Below are 8,211 nucleotides of genomic sequence, written 5' to 3'. Positions count from 1 at the left end.
GCGGATGAGGCACCCAGGCTTCAGTGTAAAGGTTCGACCACTTCCCGGAGCCTCGGTTCACCGTGTTGGGTAAGGACCGCAGTAACTCCTGAAGGACCCCCTCCGAAAGTATCGAGACCCGTCAGGACGCAGGGCCGCCCCAGGGGCCGGGTGGCTCCCCCGCCCCACGGCTCCTCTGGAGGAGCTCAGGTGAAACCTGCCTCCCTCTGTGGAAACCCAAGCGGAAATCTCCAGAGAGCAGAGGGCAGAATCCACTAGAGAGCTTGGGTCCACCGTACTGACACCGAGGGGCCAGAAGCCTCGGGACAATATTTCCGAGAAAATCCCCAAAAGAATCGAACGTCTAGATACGCCAAACCCATGCAAACCTCACAAACAAACCCATCAACAAATGCTCCTTTTGGTATTTTCCAAACTCTTGCCTTTCAACTCTTTCAAAATGCTGTAGCCGGAGGGCAAACAAAACAAAGAAAATGTGTTTCTATTCAAGAAATGTTAAACTAAATATGTAATGATTTCTTGGTCAAAGTTTTCCTTTCCCAAGATAAAAATAATCCGAAGTCACATCTGATAACTATTAGCGTTGCTTCCAGACTGTGAGGCAGAGGATTCCTGCAGATGCATATCGACTGCGCGTCCAGGGGCCCAGGAGCTGAGCAGCCACCGCCGTCCCCCAGGCCTGCGCTGCGTGCTGAGCGCAGGGGCGGGGGGTGGGGTACAGGCCAGCCCCTTGCTCTCATCCTGTCCGGGCGCCCATTTCCTGCGTGGGGGACTTGCTGCCTGCTCCTTTCAGCTCAACTTCTGCCTCTGGCCTCTGGCCTCTGGTGGGTCCCCCCCCACCCCAGTCACATGCTGGGGACGGTGGCCGTGAGGCTCTGAGGTTTGCATCTCTTTTGTACCCTTTGTCAGTGGTTCCAGAACCATCTCCTGGCTCCCACTCCCCTGCCCCTTGCCCTACAGCACCCACAGGCGCACCCTTGCTGCTGAGGAGCCTGGGCCGTCCGTGCTCTTCCGCAAAGCCTGCGTTCACCAGACGCCAACTTCGCGGCAGAATCCCGGAGCCTGACTGTGGACCAGGTGGGAGTCAAAGAGCCAAGGAACAGCCTTGGGAGAAACACAGAAACGCACGGTTGACACTGGGAGACACTTCCCAGGAAGCCTTGCCTCCTGGAGAAGAGCTGCAGAGGCCGGATCTGGGGTCCGAGGAGCTCCAGAAGCTGTCGGAGGGGGGGTCCCCAGGAGAGCTGGGCTCCAAGAAGCTCCAGCATCTGAGGCTCAGGCCCTGGGAGCTGGGGGTCCAAGGAGCCCCAGCATCTGTGGGGGCCCAGGGAGCACCCCAAGCGGAGCCGCCAGAACCCTGCCCTGGGGGCCCCAAGCTGTGCCGTTTAGGTCTTCAGGTAGTTCCCAACGTGAGGGGGTTTCCCCAGGGTGGTTTCAACGAACCGTGGGAAAGTCGTGAAGGTGGGAGTCACCAAGCCTCGCGGTCGTGCCAACGGCACAGCCCACCGAGGTGTGAATCTAGACGAGTGTTTTTCATGGTTCTCGGTCCCCCGCCTCTGCACCTGCTGCCCCTCCCGAGCCCCTGGCTCGTCCTGCCCGTCCGCTCGCCCCGAGGACTCTCCAGCCGGAGAGTTTCTGCTCTGACTCTGGGCTGGAGGCCTTGAGGGGATTTAAGACGCGCCAGCCCCGCCTCGCCCCGTTGTTTCCATCCAGTTTTCTGGGCCCACCCATCGCTGGCTTGCTTCTGCTCAGGGCGCTTTTCTCCACAGGCACAGAAACCCCGGATGTCGTCCTTCCCTCTGGGCGCCGGGCCGGGGCCTCAGGTGCATGTGCACACTCGCTGGGAAGCTGCTGAAGGGCGGTTTCTCCGCTCAGAACTCGAGGAAACGCCCGGCCCTGTGGCGGCAGAAGCACCGGCCGCCCCGGCCCTCCCGCTGCCCGGCTGGGCCGCTGCTGTCCCCCGTCCCCGGGAAGGTCTGTCCCGAGGCGGAGCCGGTGTGGCGGGTTACTGCTTTCGTGAGATGCTCCGAGACAGCCACGGCCAAAGGCAAAATACATGGGAAAGGCTGCGGACTCCGCCGCACCCGCGGCCTTTGGGAGATAACGTGGCGAAAGAGCATTTTTTAAAAAACCCCCTGGCAACTTTTTTTTCCGGCATTTTTAACCCCGGTGCTTTCTGAGGCGATATCGATTAACAACCAGCAGAGGCAGAGCCTCGGAAGACACGCGCTGGAAGGCGCTGCCGGCGACCAGGCGCGGCAGGTGGCGGAGGCGGGAAGGAGGAAGCGGTTCTGGGGGCGCGTCCCTCGCAGGGGTTGCAGCACGTGCCAGGTGGGGGGAACCCACGTGGGACAGGAAACCCCAGGTCCTGAAAAGGTGGCACCGCCTCCTGACAGAACCCGAGCAGCCGTCAAGGGTAACTGGTGCCGCGTGGGGCAGGTGGCTCCGTTTGACAAGAGCTAAGATGGCTGAGAAGACCAAGAAAATCCCAAATCGAAAGAAACAGGACCACCGTCCACGAAGACATTAGCTGCCTCTTCACACAGACAAGAGGTGAACTCTTTCGGGGCGGCCCCTCGGCCCCTCGGTCTATCCCTCGAAGCTCCTTTCGCGTTCTCACCACCATCCAGACAAACTCCCCGTCTGGACCCCGAGAACTCCCAGGCCGCGGTGTTTCCAGCAAGTGCAGGGTGGGGCGCGGGATAGACGCCACGGTGTGTGTCTGCGGCGCACAATTTGCTGTTCCAACCCGCCGACGTGTCCCTTGCATCTGCCACCACAAAGTCATGACCGTACCCACCCCTCCCGAAATATGCTGGCATTCCGGCAATTTCTCCTCCCCTACCCCCCTCTCCCGCTGCTGGTCCTGAGGAAACCGCGGGTCTGTTTCTGTGGCTGAAACATCGTTTGCATTTTGTGCGGAGTTGCGTCCTAGGGACTCTCGGTCGGACTTCTTCCACTGGTTTTCAGCATGATAATTTGGAGATTCATCAGCGCGGCAGCACGCGTTCATACCTGGTTTTACTTCCGGTGAGCGTGCCATGGGGAGGTTATCCGTTCCTCTGTCGGCGACACCGAGGCTGTTTCCAGTACTTGGCTTTTACAAATAGGGTTGCTATGAACAGGTGTATGCAGGGCTTTGACCAGGTACACGTCTTCGTTTCACTGGGTTAAACGCCTAGGATGAAAAACACAGCAGGTTTTGCATGTATTCGTCTTTAAGAAACTTGCAGGCTGTGTTCCAGAGGAACAGCTACTTGAGTGCCCACCAGCACACGGAAGAGTTCCAGTCGCTTCACCGCCTCACCCACACTGGGTGTGGTGGGTCTGTTGGGCGTGAGCACTGTCTAGGGTGGGGTGTGCGCTCCCCGTAGTTTTCGCCTGTGTTTGCCGTGACGACCAATGCCACCGACACCCTAATTTGAAAGACCTGTGCTGTCTTTGGGGAAGTGTCTGCTCAGCCACCTGGTCTACTTTCAGCTGGCTCTTTCTCTCCCGACTAATGGGTGTTCAGTGGCCTGTCTGTTCTGAGTACGGTCCTGGTGAGATGCAGGCTTTTGAGGTGTCTTCTGCCGCTCTTCCACCCCCTTGACGTTTTCCTTCAAAGGCTTCTCCCTCGGCTCAGTTCTGCGGCGGTGACGTCCAGGAGGCCGCATGCAGACCCCAGGTCAGCCAGGTGCCACTCTCTCCCGGCTTTCTGAGGTTCGGAGCCTCCAGGGGGCCTTGCAGCTCTGTGCACGTGAGGGTGACAGCCTGGGTCCCCTCGCTCAGCAGAGGGGAAAACGCCGAAGTGCTGGGAGAGGAGAAGCAACGCTGAGTGACTGAGGGAGCCAGGGTTTGCAGCAATGGGAACTGTCAGGAATGTGCTCTCTTAATGCAGAAGTGGAATCGATCCCGGGCCTGGCCCGCAGCAGGCAAAGAGGCCTCCTTCCTGGAGGGGCACGGGAGCGCGAGCGAGGCCAAGGCGGTGCAGGTGGGAGGGTGGGCTCACCGGGACATCTGCACTCGGAGTCCCCGGAGCCCTCCGGGTGCTAGGGCGAGTTCAGGGGTCTCTCCCCGTCCCTCGCTGACCCCCAGGAGCCCTTCCAGAGCCGCAGGCTCCCATCCAAGGGGAAGCGCTTCCTAGACGAAAACGACTCTCCCATAGAGCGCGCGTTCCAAAGTGGTCATTAGAGAGCATGGAAAACTCCTCCTGGAAAGAGCTGGAAAGTTCTCATGGAAACTAAGTTGGACTCGCACATTGGAAATCAGTCACCTGCGATATTTAAAAATGAAGCTAAGCTGTCTGAGTGTACATTTCAGAAATGCAGCTGGAGCTGCCCAATAAAAATATTTAAAACATCGTCACTTTCCCAAACTCTCTCTATAAATCAACGGCGTGGTCTTCGGTTACCTTTCGTACTCATGCTCTAAGTTTTAAGGAATTTTATGAACTTCAAACAACTTTCGTTTAATATCTTGGTGTTAAATAGTAATTTATTTTTCTCTAGTAAGAGTCTCCCCAGTGTAAAGTGATATTAATAATATGCAGCACAAACTTAGGTAAAAATTAAAAGTGCAAAAAACAACAACGCACCCTAACCAGAAGGGCCGTCTTTCGGTCACGGACATAAATGTAAGAAATGCAGCTGGGAAGAGCCATCGCTGAGGCTTTTGTTTACTTCTTGATGAGACAAAAAATGTAAAAATGTCTTTCTCCCATGCAGGGGAAAGGTAAAAGTTATTATTTTCCGACCGTACACCTGTAGCTACTTGGAGGCATGCCGGGGGCTTCCCGGTCAGTTTGGGTGAAGAAGCTCAGGGCACAGGTGACCCCAGCTGCCTCTCCGGTGCCCCTTTCGTTATTCGAGTGGGCGTGAAACAGTAGGGAGAATAATGTTTTGAGGAGTTTGTGAAGATGATTTTATAAAATCATGTGGAAGTTTTTGTCATTGAATGGAATTGACATCTTGTGAAAACGGGTCCCTTTGTCACGAAGAGTGAATTGTCCCTAAGATGAAGAGTGTGACCCACGAAAGTCCCAGACTTTCCCTCCAAGTGTGAGCAAAACGTGGTACCAGGGGGTAAAGGCATGAGCTTTCTCTCCAACACCAAACACGTGATCTAGAAGCAAAAAAACTGATGTGCTTCGTCAAAATTCAAACCCTTGGCAAAAGCCACTGTTAAGAAAATAAAGGGAAGGTGATGCCCAGCAAATGCCTGCAAATCACCTAAACGACAAAGGGCTCATAGGCACAGGAGAGAAAGAACCCTCGAAGCGCGACACGAGAGAAACACGTGGGTAAAAAGTTGCTGAAATTGGCACAACATTATAAATCAACTATACTTTAATAAAAAGGAAGAAAAGCACACCTTTCGGTACTCAGATACCCACAAGACACTGTTGTCTTAAATTGTCATTAAAGGCATTAAATTATACTCTCAGGGACAAAGTGGTTGAATGATTTAAACAGAGGATTCACTGCAGCAGACCAACAGGAAGAAAGCGAGACGTGAAAAGACGTCAGGGAAGCGCAAGTTCAAAGCCGCGGGAGGCACACCGCGCGCCAGCAGAACCGCGAACACCCCGCTGGCCTCTGGGGTTCCTCAAGAAGAAAACCCTCAGCTGGGCTTTCTCTCCCTGAGCGGAAGCCGCATGACGACAAGCATCTGCCGGTGGACAGGCCGAGTGGCCCCTGCGGGAGTCGCGCCAGCGAGGAGGAGCGGACGCAGGTCACGAGTCCAGCAGCGAAAGGCCGGGGCTGGGGTCCTCCCCAGGGCCCGCTCGTTGGCTTTGCAACGTTTGCCCCAAAGCAAGAGCCGTGGCCCGGCCGGGTGTTCTTGATGAGTGGCTCCCTGTCCCAGGGCCCGGCCGCCTCTGCTTGTGACCCAGGCACCGTCTGGACAGGGTCCAGGGTCCCGGTGGGCGTGCGGGAGACCCTGGGCCAAGTCCGTGATGGGCCAGCTCGGCGTAAGGACTCCGGCTCGGAAACAGCCGACGAACAGCCCAGCACCTTCTGTCCAGTGGCTGATTCTCCTTCGGCCACAGCCCTGGGCCACCAGAGACGAAGGAACCCAGATGCACACACCCACGTCCCCTGGAACTGCCCACCGCGACAGTGACACGGCCCGGTCCACTCCCCCTTCTGAGCACTTGTCGTAGCCGCTGTGTGTGAGGCACGTGTGGGGGCGCTGAGCAGAGGGAATAAAGTTTCTGGAGGGAAATAAAATGGTCCCGTGGTGTGTGTGGCTGTGAAAGAGGCCACGGAGGCAGAGAAAGGCCGACCTAGGCAGGTGGGCTCAGGTAGGGAAGGTGGGTCAGTCCTTAGAAGAGTCGGGAGCTGCCCTGGAACCAGGTAGGTCCTGTTCCTACCCCACTCGGATCTTCCTGCCCAAGACTCCCTAACAGACCATCACACGCAGCAAACGGCGCACATCCAGGCCTGCATCTGACCTTGGCTGGAGCACCAGCGGGTCTTCCCCCAACCCCCTTCTGAGTCCTCGAGCACCCTCTGCCTGGACGGAGAGAGCAGCTGCTGCCAACCAGGCAGGGTGCGTGCCGGTCCCCACAGAGGGGCTGGCGGTGTGGGCGGTGACGCTGCTGCTCTCCCGCCAGCTTTTCCCTGCTGACGGGCCCTGGCTGAGCGGAGGAAGAGGCGCTTGCGGGCTGAACCGACTTCACGGGCCAGGTCGCAGCTTTGCAGGCGCTCACCCCCTTTCCCCGATCCGCACACCAGCCTGTGTTTCTCTCCCTCCGAGGATTTCAGACACGGCAACCTACAAAACGACACAACTATCAACCACCAACGCCAGTCTTAGAGCGTTATCCACAAAACTATTTTGAACATAAATGTAATTTTCTAAGCAAAAATAAGCATTCCAAAATGTTAGTCTTAGAGGCCCGTGAGGTGAAGCAGCTTCTCCGTCGAATTTCATTTTAACTCAGGAAATACTTTGCGTTTTTTCCTGCTGTGTACTCTCGAGAGACATTCAAATCTGTCAAGCACAGTCTGTGTGTTTTTCTAATCAGTGGGGCTCAGACATGTGTGGGGAACAAAATTGATTATATTTCCACAAGAATTTCTTCAATTCAGATCTTTCATAGGAAGCACACACGAGACTTATTTTTCACTACACTGATGCTGCGTAATATAAATTACGGTCACCTTTTGTAATAAACAGTTTACGTTTTGCTTAGTTCACGTTGTGAAGAAGTAGACGTCAGCAGCCTGATCAGAAGAGACGCGGCGCAGGGGCGAGCGTCTCTTTTACAGTCCGATCCGCTCTAAGGACAGGGCCGCGAGGCTCACAAAGACGCCACGGGCGGTGTGGACGGCACCCCGGAGGCGGCAGGGCGGCCGAGCCACCAGACAGGGCGGCCGAGCCGTCAGCCGCCACTTACCGGCTTCAGGTACTTTAATGCCGAGGGTGAGAGGACGTGACGCTACCGTCGCCTTCCACTTCGTTAAAACATCTTGCGAAGAATGGGCCTCTTCTCCTAAACCCTCTGTGAGTCGTCTTTCACAGCAGCTCCAGGACGGAACCGAATCTCAACTGAGCAGAAGTAACTACTTGCAGGCATAAGTCCGACGGGTCCCTCACGCGTCTGGGTGCACGGCCGCCCCCAGCCCCGTGCTGCCGTCCACCAGGCCAACCGGCCACCGTGACGGGCGGACGGGCCCCACGGAGCTCCCCTGCGCTACCGAGTGAGGGCCCGCCCGGCCCGCCCGGTAAACTGAGCCTCAGCTCCTTTTTCACGCACCGATTTCACAACCGGGGATGGGGCCGGGGTCGTTTGATCTGCACCCGCAAGTTTTCTAGCACTTTCTAAATGAGATTATGAACTTTCCACTCACTTGCAAAAACGAATTTATTCCCAGGTTCAGGGTCCATTTGGGGTTCAGATTACAGGCTGAAAATTTACTTTTCAGGAGAATCACTGCAGCACATTCCAATGAACAGGGGGTTACCTTCTGGAGTCGGTTACCACTTCAGAACTTATCTTCTTTGTGTCTGAGGGGAAATAGGAATTAAACTTATGACTGCCCCTCAGGAGAACTTATGCAAAGCACAGTGATAGTAATAAGACACAGCTGTCGTTTCTGCATCAGATTGAGGCAGCTTCGCTCCTTTCATAAAGTTTTTCATGATTATTTTACTAGAGTTGACTTGCGACCTCAGGTCAGTTCCAGGTGTACAGCAACGTGACTGCATCACACACACACACACACA

General features: G+C 55.9%; 1 long non-coding RNA gene across 1 annotated transcript; it reads left to right on the top strand.

The window, feature by feature from the left end:
- The first annotated feature begins 767 nt into the window (after positions 1-767).
- Positions 768-5,337, top strand: LOC110259818 (uncharacterized). Its single transcript, XR_002342144.2, has 2 exons — positions 768-1,077; positions 1,770-5,337. It is a non-coding gene; the product is annotated as an uncharacterized LOC110259818 (long non-coding RNA).
- Positions 5,338-8,211: the final 2,874 nt, after the last annotated feature.

Source organism: Sus scrofa, chromosome 1, assembly GCF_054392235.1.
Source record: "Sus scrofa isolate SSC_HxYL_T2T_F1_AM1 chromosome 1, Sscrofa_HxYL_maternal_Yorkshire_Landrace_v2.0, whole genome shotgun sequence".
NCBI lineage: Eukaryota > Metazoa > Chordata > Mammalia > Artiodactyla > Suidae > Sus > Sus scrofa.
This window is presented reverse-complemented; position numbering and strand designations above follow the sequence as displayed.